The 13791-nt window shown below is 38.9% G+C and overlaps 2 long non-coding RNA genes across 2 annotated transcripts; both read left to right on the forward strand.

Annotated features, from left to right (window-relative positions):
- The first annotated feature begins 3122 nt into the window (after positions 1–3122).
- LOC117186625 lies at positions 3123–3932 on the forward strand. Its single transcript, XR_004471612.1, has 3 exons — positions 3123–3262; positions 3313–3433; positions 3586–3932. It is a non-coding gene; the product is annotated as an uncharacterized LOC117186625 (long non-coding RNA).
- Positions 3933–12479: 8547 nt separating this feature from the next.
- Positions 12480–13289, forward strand: LOC117186633. The gene is made up of 3 exons (XR_004471614.1): positions 12480–12619; positions 12670–12790; positions 12943–13289. It is a non-coding gene; the product is annotated as an uncharacterized LOC117186633 (long non-coding RNA).
- Positions 13290–13791: the final 502 nt, after the last annotated feature.

A 13791-nucleotide genomic window follows, 5' to 3' on the forward strand; every position in this document is an offset into this window, starting at 1 on the left:
CCTGTGATATCGGACCTTGACCGTTTCGTGTCCAAATTTCGCCACACCTTTTTCCGCCCCCGCAAAGGACGAAAATCTGGGGCATCCACAATATTGCACATTCGAGAAAACTAAAAACGCAGAATCATAGATAATGACCATATCTATCAGATTGCTGAATCTGGATCAGATCGGATCATTTTTGTAGCCAAAAGGAACAAATCAATTTTCAGTGGCTACGCAGCGCCCGACGTCACGCTCAGACTGATTTTCTGTCTCTCTCGCACGCACTCTTTGTCGTGTGGTTCAATATTAGCGGCGTCTGCCGGAGGAGAGCCATACTGACTTAGTATCGGGTATAACTGTAGAGTTGCGGTGTCCGCAGCAACTCACAACGTTCCACCTCGTTTTTGTCTGTTTTCTTGTATTTTGAGATATTGATGAGCTAAGGAAAGACGGACATTAGGAGATAAGCAATTTGTTTCGAGAAAGTTTTTTTGTGTTAGTGGATTAAAAAGAAATGGCTAAAATGCCTGTTACTCATAGTAATGAAAATCTCGAAATCTCGCGAACAAAGCGATCCGTTTTGCGCTATTTGTAATGAAGTAATCTTGGTCTCTGGGTTAGTTGCAAGTACTCCGTGTAATCATAGATTTCATAAATGTTGTATAATAGAAGCAATCACGACCACACCAGCATGCCCGATATGTGCGGCATGCTGCCTTATTTCGCAACTACGTTATGGTAACAATACCCTTGCAGCGGAACTTGGTGACGCAGCCGAAGAGGCAGAGACAGGAATCAAAGATATTTCAGCTACAAGCCCGGGAGCCCATACTCTGAGAAGAAAGGGAGGCCATTATAAGAACCGAGGCAGAGGTAGTTGGTTGTAGTGTCCAACTATTCGAAAATCAAAAGAAAAAGGAAAAGGTCGAACAAGTTAGGTACACTTTCTAGAAAAATACTTTTCATACCGCCCTCGCTAGCATAGCTCGAAGAAATTGGTGGAATGCAGGAGATCAAGAAGATCATCCGATTGCCCAGTTATGTTAAAGCTCAAAGCTCTGCTGAGGAATGCAATAGGTACAGGCGAATAGACTTTCTTCATGTGAAATCATTCCCCTACATAGTTTCACTTACGGCACACGTATATATAGATTTTCGTGATAGCAATCGCAGAGTGAATGGTGAAGACACGTGGAGTTATCCAATCATCCACTATTTATTTGGATTAATCAATCCGAAGAGTGGCGTTAGCTGAACTACCCGAGGGAAAAGTGAAAATAAAGTGAAATTCTTGAAAGAAGCAAAGGTACGTAAGTCCACCGTGGAAAGATAAGATTCTGACACAGTTTTATTTAGGGATAGGAGTACTGGAAAATCTTAATACAGCCAAGCCGGCCAACCAATCTACGGTATCAACTACAAAAGCAACAAAGCTGACCGTTTGGGAGTTAGTGCAGTGCACATCCACGGCGGCAAAGTGAAGGGTGAACCGTTGACGTTGGGCTAGCTCAATATCGGAAATCATTGACAGCTCGTGAAAGACCAACCACCATACACCACTGCTGGATGTCTGAACTTCAGTTTGAACCTGCCGATCTCAAAAAGCCGGAGGACATAATCGTCACCAACCTACGAAAATTTACAAAGGATTGAGTAATTAGGCTAGCCTAAACCACATTGCCTCAGAACCACTATTGCTGTCAGCAGATTTTTGTTTTATTTTGATTCCCGTGTTTCTCAAGTTAAATTTCAAGTGCAAGTTCCCGTTCGCCCTTATCATTATCACATAAAAATCTATACGCTGCTGCTCTAAGAACCAGCTGTTTAGATCCACATATTCATATCTCGTTTATCATTGTGTTAATTAATGTAGTAACTAAATAGCTTCCTCCAATGAGTAAATTTGTAAAGTAACTGAAGATTTTGAAAACTGAGCAATATGAGTTTGGGATAATTTGTTTCTCTTTATATATATATATACATTTAAACTGACCAACCTCTAAATTACACAGCGTATACAAATGAATCCGTCAAAGTCATCTTGGGCCCAACGATACACCGATGAGTTTAACCAATTACTGTGAGTACCACTAGTGGCTGAAACCACAATGCCTAAACACCAATGCAGGCGTAAGTTTGTTAAAGTAGATATGTATATATATACTGATTTGAAAGAATATTCCCCCCCTCAAATGCTCAAATAATTAAGTTTTTTTGCTGATCCAAGAAGAAGGAAGTCTGTATATTTTTGTTTATTTGTAAATGTAAGGAATCGGATTATATCTGTAATTTATGTAAAAAATATATATATCAATACAATCTCTAATTTTTAAGGACATTTAACATAAAAATAAAAGGAATTTGTAATCATGAGTATGTCTGCCTAAACTAAATATTATCTCCGTCCGTCAAGTACTTATGCTTATCTTCCTCAAAATGCACTAGAAGATGTTGGATCTTTGAATTGGGACAACGCCCGAATGTAAACGTGTTTGTCATGGTTGGGTGGGTAAAGACTAGGGACACATATCACCGCTGTTCCCTCCATCAGACAGAAGACGAACTACACTTTTTCTAAGCGTTTTCTAAATGCGTATCGGCGCAGAGTGGAAATGATTTTTTTTATTGGTTATTGCTATTAACGTCGAGATCCTGTTTATTTTTTTTGAAGCGCATTATATAGGGGAGAAAGAACCCCGACCAATCCGACGAGCTGGACCCGAGCACAGCAAGAATGCGCGCCTTCGAACCTAGCTTCCTATTAACATGAGGTCAGGAAAAACCATCTATTGGCCAATGTCGGAGTTAGAGCCTAAATAGGCTCTGGCCCTAACTCACTGGCGAAGACAGAACACTACAGTCCAACTATTAGAAAATCAAAAGAAAAAGGAAAAGGTCGAACAAGTTAGGTACACTTTCTAGAAAAATACTTTTCATACCGCCCTCGCTAGCATAGCTCGAAGAAATTGGTGGAATGCAGGAGATCAAGAAGATCATCCGATTGCCCAGTTATGTTAAAGCTCAAAGCTCTGCTGAGGAATGCAATAGGTACAGGCGAATAGACTTTCTTCATGTGAAATCATTCCCCTACATAGTTTCACTTACGGCACACGTATATATAGATTTTCGTGATAGCAATCGCAGAGTGAATGGTGAAGACACGTGGAGTTATCCAATCATCCACTATTTATTTGGATTAATCATTCCGAAGAGTGGCGTTAGCTGAACTACCCGAGGGAAAAGTGAAAATAAAGTGAAATTCTTGAAAGAAGCAAAGGTACGTTAGTCCACCGTGGAAAGATAAGATTCTGACACAGTTTTATTTAGGGATAGGAGTACTGGAAAATCTTAATACAGCCAAGCCGGCCAACCAATCTACGGTATCAACTACAAAAACAACAAAGCTGACCGTTTGGGAGTTAGGGCTCGCGCCTTAACATGGGATCATGTGAGTCGAATTTAATTCTTCCCAAACCGCTGAGCATGTTTCTGGAATTATTTTCCGCAAAGTGCTTTCCGCTATTCGAAAGCTGAATGCAAGTGCTCTCATCGAAATACCAGACGACAAATATCTGAAACATTTCATATTTTTATTTTCAGCGGAGCAGTGCAAAAAAAAAGTTTAAGTATTTAAAAGACGAATACCGCAAGGCCCAGCGAAATGTGCCAAGACTCGCATCAGGAGCAGCAGCAGCAGAGCCTCACGTTTTCAAATTTAAATATTTTAATTTAATGCACTTTTTGAGGGATGATTTCGGTGGAGAAACCGACGGAAATATAGGAGGCACATACATCGAACTAATGGACGACACATCAATGCCATATAGTGCTGAACTGTACGACACTGAAATTGCCTTGACAAAAGATGACATCGAAAAGCCAGGACCGTCCAAACGACATAACAAACGACAAAAAGACATGGACAACGAACTAATAGAAATCGAACATAAAAAATTAAAACTCTTGGAAATGGACATTGAAAATAATACAAATAACAAAGACTCAGACGATTTATTATTTTTCAAAAGTTTAATACCTTTGCTGCCGAGCTCCCTGTCAGCAAGCCAAAAACTACGGATGAGGACAGACATTCAAAATGTCGTCCTCAAATATTTGGAGGAAGATTAATTTTATTTATTTTCATAATTTATATATTTTGTTAGTCATTTCTTTCTTTCTTTATTTATTATTATTTTTTATTATTTATTTTTGTTATTATTTTTATGTTACACACCTTACACACTTTTCATACATTATACCTTCATACATAGTCTAATTACACATACATACATCTAATTGCATACATACACATAACGAAAAATAAACAATAAAAATAAAAAAGCTTCCTTTACGAACCGCAATGTAACAAAAAGTCTTTCTTTGGGTCCAATTGGTTCTCGAAAGAATGTCTGCTGCTTTTGAATTCGCGATTCAATTTTATTTAAAATATAGTCAAAGGTCTCCACCTGCATTCTTGCGTATTCGGCAAATTTTATTGGGAACGTTCGAAGCTGCTCATACATATGGTGAAATTCCCCAAGTACCGGGCGATTCCGAAAAATTTCGTGCACCCAAATCTCTCTGCGTATTTTCCTTTCATTTAATAGTTTTTTCATTTGCACATTTTCGCACAGCAACAATTTACGCACGCGCGACGACAACATTTTGGTAACGTTTAAAGAGAGAGAGAGTCTATGGCTTTCAGCTTTCAGCAATCAGATCAGCCGACAATGTACGCACCTGCAAGCTGATTCTGCCTGAGAAAAGCTCTCAGATCAGCTGAGCTTTCAGCTTTGATTTCAGCTCCGCTTTCAGCTATAGTGTGCGCGAGCCCTTAGTGCAGTGCACATCCACGGCGGCAAAGTGAAGGGTGAACCGTTGACGTTGGGCTAGCTCAATATCGGAAATCATTGACAGCTCGTGAAAGACCAACCACCATACACCACTGCTGGATGTCTGAACTTCAGTTTGAACCTGCCGATCTCAAAAAGCCGGAGGACATAATCGTCACCAACCTACGAAAATTTACAAAGGATTGAGTAATTAGGCTAGCCTAAACCACATTGCCTCAGAACCACTATTGCTGTCAGCAGATTTTTGTTTTATTTTGATTCCCGTGTTTCTCAAGTTAAATTTCAAGTGCAAGTTCCCGTTTGCCCTTATCATTATCACATAAAAATCTATACGCTGCTGCTCTAAGAACCAGCTGTTTAGATCCACATATTAATATCTCGTTTATCATTGTGTTAATTAATGTAGTAACTAAATAGCTTCCTCCCATGAGTAAATTTGTAAAGTAACTGAAGATTTTGAAAACTGAGCAATATGAGTTTGGGATAATGTGTTTCTCTTTATATATATATATACATTTAAACTGACAAACCTCTAAATTACACAGCGTATACAAATGAATCCGTCAAAGTCATCTTGGGCCCAACGATACACCGATGAGTTTAACCAATTACTGTGAGTACCACTAGTGGCTGAAACCACAATGCCTAAACACCAATGCAGGCGTAAGTTTGTTAAAGTAGATATGTATATATATACTGATTTGAAAGAATATTCCCCCCCTCAAATGCTCAAATAATTAAGTTTTTTTGCTGATCCAAGAAGAAGGAAGTCTGTATATTTTTGTTTATTTGTAAATGTAAGGAATCGGATTATATCTGTAATTTATGTAAAAAATATATATATCAATACAATCTCTCATTTTTAAGGACATTTAACATAAAAATAAAAGGAATTTGTAATCATGAGTATGTCTGCCTAAACTAAATATTATCTCCGTCCGTCAAGTACTTATGCTTATCTTCCTCAAAATGCACTAGAAGATGTTGGATCTTTGAATTGGGACAACGCCCGAATGTAAACGTGTTTGTCATGGTTGGGTGGGTAAAGACTAGGGACACATATCACCGCTGTTCCCTCCATCAGACAGAAGACGAACTACACTTTTTCTAAGCGTTTTCTAAATGCGTATCGGCGCAGAGTGGAAATGATTTTTTTATTGGTTATTGCTATTAACGTCGAGATCCTGTTTATTTTTTTTGAAGCGCATTATATAGGGGAGAAAGAACCCCGACCAATCCGACAAGCTGGAGCCGAGCACAGCAAGAATGCGCGCCTTCGAACCTAGCTTCCTATTAACATGAGGTCAGGAAAAACCATCTATTGGCCAATGTCGGAGTTAGAGCCTAAATAGGCTCTGGCCCTAACTCACTGGCGAAGACAGAACACTACACAAACATGGCGCCCAACGTGGGGCCCCAAAAGTTTTCTTTAAGTTCCATTTAAGCTCTACAAATCCATCCATTTACTATATTTCACATTGTAATGTGCCAGAAATTCATATTCGTAGAGGTGTGAGATTGTACATATGTACGGATGGAGGTTGTACATACTTTTTTTGACGGTCAGACACCAATAGTATAGCAGGATTTCGGAACGTGTACCTCTAGCTATGCTCTAACTAGCTCGCCGGAATGTCGTGGGATCTTTCCTACTCTCCTGTCTGCTATACGAACACATTCGCAAAGATGTTTTAGGTACACTTGATTTAATATTCAAAAGGAACTCTACAAAAGAAATCAAAAAGAAAAGAATGTGAATTTTAACTAACTGGTTAACCGACTACCGACAAATAGTCAGGCTATATTCCGTCGCTCTTGGGGAACTCAGATGACTTTGACCCCTTCTCTACCCTCCCTACCTTTGTATGCCGCTTAATCGACAGCATAACCCTAAACGAGCGCATCTCTATTTGATCATCGGACTTCCTCAGGTTCTACTCAGGACAAACACGAAAGGTTTAATGTTCCATTATTATCTACTAATTATTATTTAATAATTCAAAATTTAAGGGTTTGGACTTCATGGTTTTCCAGATAAGTATAAACTTAGCATAAAGTAATTAAATAAAGAAGGAGGAAATAGTAGCAAGTTATACCTAGTTATATGTGTATATGTATATAGGACTTATGTGTAGAGAATATGGCGTAAAAGAAATTAAATTGGAAAGAAGAGAAAAATATGATAATTATATAACTAGAAGGCAAACGTGAACGAAAAATTAGTAGCCGATCCGCTTTAAATTATGGCACGGATATGGTTGTTTTATATACCGGAATAGAAGTTTTATAAGACAGATGTATATTTCGAAAATACTCGAGAATTCCGTTTAAGGAAGTTCGTAACTCACTCATACTTTATACGAATTATCCGGCGTGTCCGTTGAGCTCAAGGGGCGACGTAGGAACATATTCTGAGGAAGGGAGAAAAATAATGAATATACAGGTCTTCACTTCTAATTCGGATGAAACACCGATTTTCTTTCCATTTCCATACCCGTACGACGACGATTTGCCACTCAACGGCTGATCTTAAAAAAAATGTGGTTTTCCTTTGCGCTAATTTCTAATTATGGGTAATTATATACATTATTGGTTTTTTTTTTCTTTTTAAATCTATACAATACAAAAATAGTTAGTGCGTAGCCTAATCTTTAATAAATGGAAAATCTCATGACGAGACTCAAAACTAATAGTTTGGTACATTTTCACACGACGACTATTAAACGGCAGTGTGGATCGCCGCAGAATAATGTTTTATTTTCACAGTTTGAGAACCACTCCACACACTGCGAAGAACTACATGCGAAAGCCTTAGCCGCGCGCTTAATTCATAAGCGAGAAGGGTGACGAGTGCGGCATATTAGTTTCTCCGAATTCGCAAGAAAACCATTCTTCTCGTCTTACTCCAAAATGTACTTCAGCTCAAGTATGCATCCACATAACTTCGGGTTTCACTCTAGTATATCTTCGGACGTCTCTTTGTGGTTTATTTGGTTGTAGTTATCGTTGGTTTATGTAGATGCTGGTTCCTGGGAAATCCGAGGTCTTTCCCAGATCTACTAAGAAATCGATGGACTTTGACGACCTCGTTCTTGGAGGGGGGTCAATTGGTTTTTTCTTTCCCAGTGTCGAACGTAGTAAGATTTCCAGCCCTTTTATTTTTCTTAATCCAAAAGGAATAATGCAGTCCACCAGAACTTCAATTTACTTGGCACGTATTTGATTGCACAACGTTTTCAAATTCACTTGGATATATATATTTGTATAAAAAGACACATCCGACTTCGTACAGCTTCACTATAGCAATGATCTAGCCAGAAGTTCTATTACTTGCATTAGCCCTTAAGATCGGAACTTTACCTTCCAAAACCAACGGGGTAATCGTACGATTTTAGACAAAGCAAAGCTTACACATAGCTTCCACGACTAACGGAGTAATCGTATGATTTCTAGTAAAGCTTTAAAACATAACTCCCACAGATCCACGCTGCTTCTCTAAATTAGACATTAAGCTCTTCAATGGAAGCTTTAACTACTGCTCTCTTGTAATTGATCTCTTTTCTTGTTTTTGTAAAGAGAAGAGTTAATGTTAAACGCGAGGGCCGTACTTCCCAAGCTGTTCTCTGGAGTTTTAGAGTCACAACTGGCCACTACAACATTTGCTGCACAACAAGTTGTTTTGTATTCGGCTGGAATCGATCGGGGGATTTAGCGATTGCAATTCGGATCCCGGATTGATCGACCCTGATAGATCTATGCTGAGCAAAATAAACAATCTTGACAGGAAGCAATCTCAAAGTGTTTTGGATTTACAATGCTCTGGAGAATTTCCGACATTGTCCAGCAATTTAAGATGGTTGTAGATGAATAACAAAAATAGTTACTTAGTTAAAATAGAGGAATGCGCTGGATGAGAGTTTTCGATTTTTTATACCCGATACTCAAAATGAGTATTGGGGTATATTAGATTTGTGGTAAAAGTGGATGTGTGTAACGTCCAGAAGGAATCGTTTCCGACCCCATAAAGTATATATATTCTTGATCAGCATCAATAGCCGAGTCGATTGAGCCCTGTCTGTCTGTCCGTCTGTCCGTCCGTCCGTCCGTCCGTCCGTCCGTCCGTCCGTCCGTCCCCTTCAGCGCCTAGTGCTCAAAGACTATAAGAGCTAGAGCAACGATGTTTTGGATCCAGACTTCTGTGATATGTCACTGCTACAAAAATATTTCAAAACTTCGCCCCGCCCACTTCCGCCCCCACAAAGGACGAAGATCTGTGGCACCTACATTTTTAAAGATACGATAAAACCAAAAACGCAGAATCGTAGAGGATGACTATATGTTCTAGAGTGTAAAATCTCAACCAGATCGTATAATTATTATAGCCAGAATCAAGAAAACAATTTCATTCAAATTCTCTCTCTAACACACAGGTTTCATAGTCGGTTTTGCCAATTGCAAAATATGAGTTCAAGGATCTCAGAACCTATAAGAGCCAGAGCAACCAAATTTGGTATCCACACTCCTGTGATATCGGACCTTGACCGTTTCGTGTCCAAATTTCGCCACACCTTTTTCCGCCCCGCAAAGGACGAAAATCTGGGGCATCCACAATATTGCACATTCGAGAAAACTAAAAAAGCAGAATCATAGATAATGACCATATCTATCAGATTGCTGAATCTGGATCAGATCGGATCATTTTTGTAGCCAAAAGGAACAAATCAATTTTCAGTGGCTACGCAGCGCCCGACGTCACGCTCAGACTGATTTTCTGTCTCTCTCGCACGCACTCTTTGTCGTGTGGTTCAATATTAGCGGCGTCTGCCGGAGGAGAGCCATACTGACTTAGTATCGGGTATAACTGTAGAGTTGCGGTGTCCGCAGCAACTCACAACGTTCCACCTCGTTTTTGTCTGTTTTCTTGTATTTTGAGATATTGATGAGCTAAGGAAAGACGGACATTAGGAGATAAGCAATTTGTTTCGAGAAAGTTTTTTTGTGTTAGTGGATTAAAAAGAAATGGCTAAAATGCCTGTTACTCATAGTAATGAAAATCTCGAAATCTCGCGAACAAAGCGATCCGTTTTGCGCTATTTGTAATGAAGTAATCTTGGTCTCTGGGTTAGTTGCAAGTACTCCGTGTAATCATAGATTTCATAAATGTTGTATAATAGAAGCAATCACGACCACACCAGCATGCCCGATATGTGCGGCATGCTGCCTTATTTCGCAACTACGTTATGGTAACAATACCCTTGCAGCGGAACTTGGTGACGCAGCCGAAGAGGCAGAGACAGGAATCAAAGATATTTCAGCTACAAGCCCGGGAGCCCATACTCTGAGAAGAAAGGGAGGCCATTATAAGAACCGAGGCAGAGGTAGTTGGTTGTAGTGTCCAACTATTCGAAAATCAAAAGAAAAAGGAAAAGGTCGAACAAGTTAGGTACACTTTCTAGAAAAATACTTTTCATACCGCCCTCGCTAGCATAGCTCGAAGAAATTGGTGGAATGCAGGAGATCAAGAAGATCATCCGATTGCCCAGTTATGTTAAAGCTCAAAGCTCTGCTGAGGAATGCAATAGGTACAGGCGAATAGACTTTCTTCATGTGAAATCATTCCCCTACATAGTTTCACTTACGGCACACGTATATATAGATTTTCGTGATAGCAATCGCAGAGTGAATGGTGAAGACACGTGGAGTTATCCAATCATCCACTATTTATTTGGATTAATCAATCCGAAGAGTGGCGTTAGCTGAACTACCCGAGGGAAAAGTGAAAATAAAGTGAAATTCTTGAAAGAAGCAAAGGTACGTAAGTCCACCGTGGAAAGATAAGATTCTGACACAGTTTTATTTAGGGATAGGAGTACTGGAAAATCTTAATACAGCCAAGCCGGCCAACCAATCTACGGTATCAACTACAAAAGCAACAAAGCTGACCGTTTGGGAGTTAGTGCAGTGCACATCCACGGCGGCAAAGTGAAGGGTGAACCGTTGACGTTGGGCTAGCTCAATATCGGAAATCATTGACAGCTCGTGAAAGACCAACCACCATACACCACTGCTGGATGTCTGAACTTCAGTTTGAACCTGCCGATCTCAAAAAGCCGGAGGACATAATCGTCACCAACCTACGAAAATTTACAAAGGATTGAGTAATTAGGCTAGCCTAAACCACATTGCCTCAGAACCACTATTGCTGTCAGCAGATTTTTGTTTTATTTTGATTCCCGTGTTTCTCAAGTTAAATTTCAAGTGCAAGTTCCCGTTCGCCCTTATCATTATCACATAAAAATCTATACGCTGCTGCTCTAAGAACCAGCTGTTTAGATCCACATATTCATATCTCGTTTATCATTGTGTTAATTAATGTAGTAACTAAATAGCTTCCTCCAATGAGTAAATTTGTAAAGTAACTGAAGATTTTGAAAACTGAGCAATATGAGTTTGGGATAATTTGTTTCTCTTTATATATATATATACATTTAAACTGACCAACCTCTAAATTACACAGCGTATACAAATGAATCCGTCAAAGTCATCTTGGGCCCAACGATACACCGATGAGTTTAACCAATTACTGTGAGTACCACTAGTGGCTGAAACCACAATGCCTAAACACCAATGCAGGCGTAAGTTTGTTAAAGTAGATATGTATATATATACTGATTTGAAAGAATATTCCCCCCTCAAATGCTCAAATAATTAAGTTTTTTTGCTGATCCAAGAAGAAGGAAGTCTGTATATTTTTGTTTATTTGTAAATGTAAGGAATCGGATTATATCTGTAATTTATGTAAAAAATATATATATCAATACAATCTCTCATTTTTAAGGACATTTAACATAAAAATAAAAGGAATTTGTAATCATGAGTATGTCTGCCTAAACTAAATATTATCTCCGTCCGTCAAGTACTTATGCTTATCTTCCTCAAAATGCACTAGAAGATGTTGGATCTTTGAATTGGGACAACGCCCGAATGTAAACGTGTTTGTCATGGTTGGGTGGGTAAAGACTAGGGACACATATCACCGCTGTTCCCTCCATCAGACAGAAGACGAACTACACTTTTTCTAAGCGTTTTCTAAATGCGTATCGGCGCAGAGTGGAAATGATTTTTTTTATTGGTTATTGCTATTAACGTCGAGATCCTGTCTATTTTTTTTGAAGCGCATTATATAGGGGAGAAAGAACCCCGACCAATCCGACGAGCTGGACCCGAGCACAGCAAGAATGCGCGCCTTCGAACCTAGCTTCCTATTAACATGAGGTCAGGAAAAACCATCTATTGGCCAATGTCGGAGTTAGAGCCTAAATAGGCTCTGGCCCTAACTCACTGGCGAAGACAGAACACTACAGTCCAACTATTAGAAAATCAAAAGAAAAAGGAAAAGGTCGAACAAGTTAGGTACACTTTCTAGAAAAATACTTTTCATACCGCCCTCGCTAGCATAGCTCGAAGAAATTGGTGGAATGCAGGAGATCAAGAAGATCATCCGATTGCCCAGTTATGTTAAAGCTCAAAGCTCTGCTGAGGAAGGCAATAGGTACAGGCGAATAGACTTTCTTCATGTGAAATCATTCCCCTACATAGTTTCACTTACGGCACACGTATATATAGATTTTCGTGATAGCAATCGCAGAGTGAATGGTGAAGACACGTGGAGTTATCCAATCATCCACTATTTATTTGGATTAATCATTCCGAAGAGTGGCGTTAGCTGAACTACCCGAGGGAAAAGTGAAAATAAAGTGAAATTCTTGAAAGAAGCAAAGGTACGTTAGTCCACCGTGGAAAGATAAGATTCTGACACAGTTTTATTTAGGGATAGGAGTACTGGAAAATCTTAATACAGCCAAGCCGGCCAACCAATCTACGGTATCAACTACAAAAACAACAAAGCTGACCGTTTGGGAGTTAGGGCTCGCGCCTTAACATGGGATCATGTGAGTCGAATTTAATTCTTCCCAAACCGCTGAGCATGTTTCTGTAATTATTTTCCGCAAAGTGCTTTCCGCTATTCGAAAGCTGAATGCAAGTGCTCTCATCGAAATACCAGACGACAAATATCTGAAACATTTCATATTTTTATTTTCAGCGGAGCAGTGCAAAAAAAAAGTTTAAGTATTTAAAAGACGAATACCGCAAGGCCCAGCGAAATGTGCCAAGACTCGCATCAGGAGCAGCAGCAGCAGAGCCTCACGTTTTCAAATTTAAATATTTTAATTTAATGCACTTTTTGAGGGATGATTTCGGTGGAGAAACCGACGGAAATATAGGAGGCACATACATCGAACTAATGGACGACACATCAATGCCATATAGTGCTGAACTGTACGACACTGAAATTGCCTTGACAAAAGATGACATCGAAAAGCCAGGACCGTCCAAACGACATAACAAACGACAAAAAGACATGGACAACGAACTAATAGAAATCGAACATAAAAAATTAAAACTCTTGGAAATGGACATTGAAAATAATACAAATAACAAAGACTCAGACGATTTATTATTTTTCAAAAGTTTAATACCTTTGCTGCCGAGCTCCCTGTCAGCAAGCCAAAAACTACGGATGAGGACAGACATTCAAAATGTCGTCCTCAAATATTTGGAGGAAGATTAATTTTATTTATTTTCATAATTTATATATTTTGTTAGTCATTTCTTTCTTTCTTTATTTATTATTATTTTTTATTATTTATTTTTGTTATTATTTTTATGTTACACACCTTACACACTTTTCATACATTATACCTTCATACATAGTCTAATTACACATACATACATCTAATTGCATACATACACATAACGAAAAATAAACAATAAAAATAAAAAAGCTTCCTTTACGAACCGCAATGTAACAAAAAGTCTTTCTTTGGGTCCAATTGGTTCTCGAAAGAATGTCTGCTGCTTTTGAATTCGCGATTCAATTTTATTTAAAATA

This window comes from Drosophila miranda, chromosome XR (assembly GCF_003369915.1).
Source record: "Drosophila miranda strain MSH22 chromosome XR, D.miranda_PacBio2.1, whole genome shotgun sequence".
NCBI lineage: Eukaryota > Metazoa > Arthropoda > Insecta > Diptera > Drosophilidae > Drosophila > Drosophila miranda.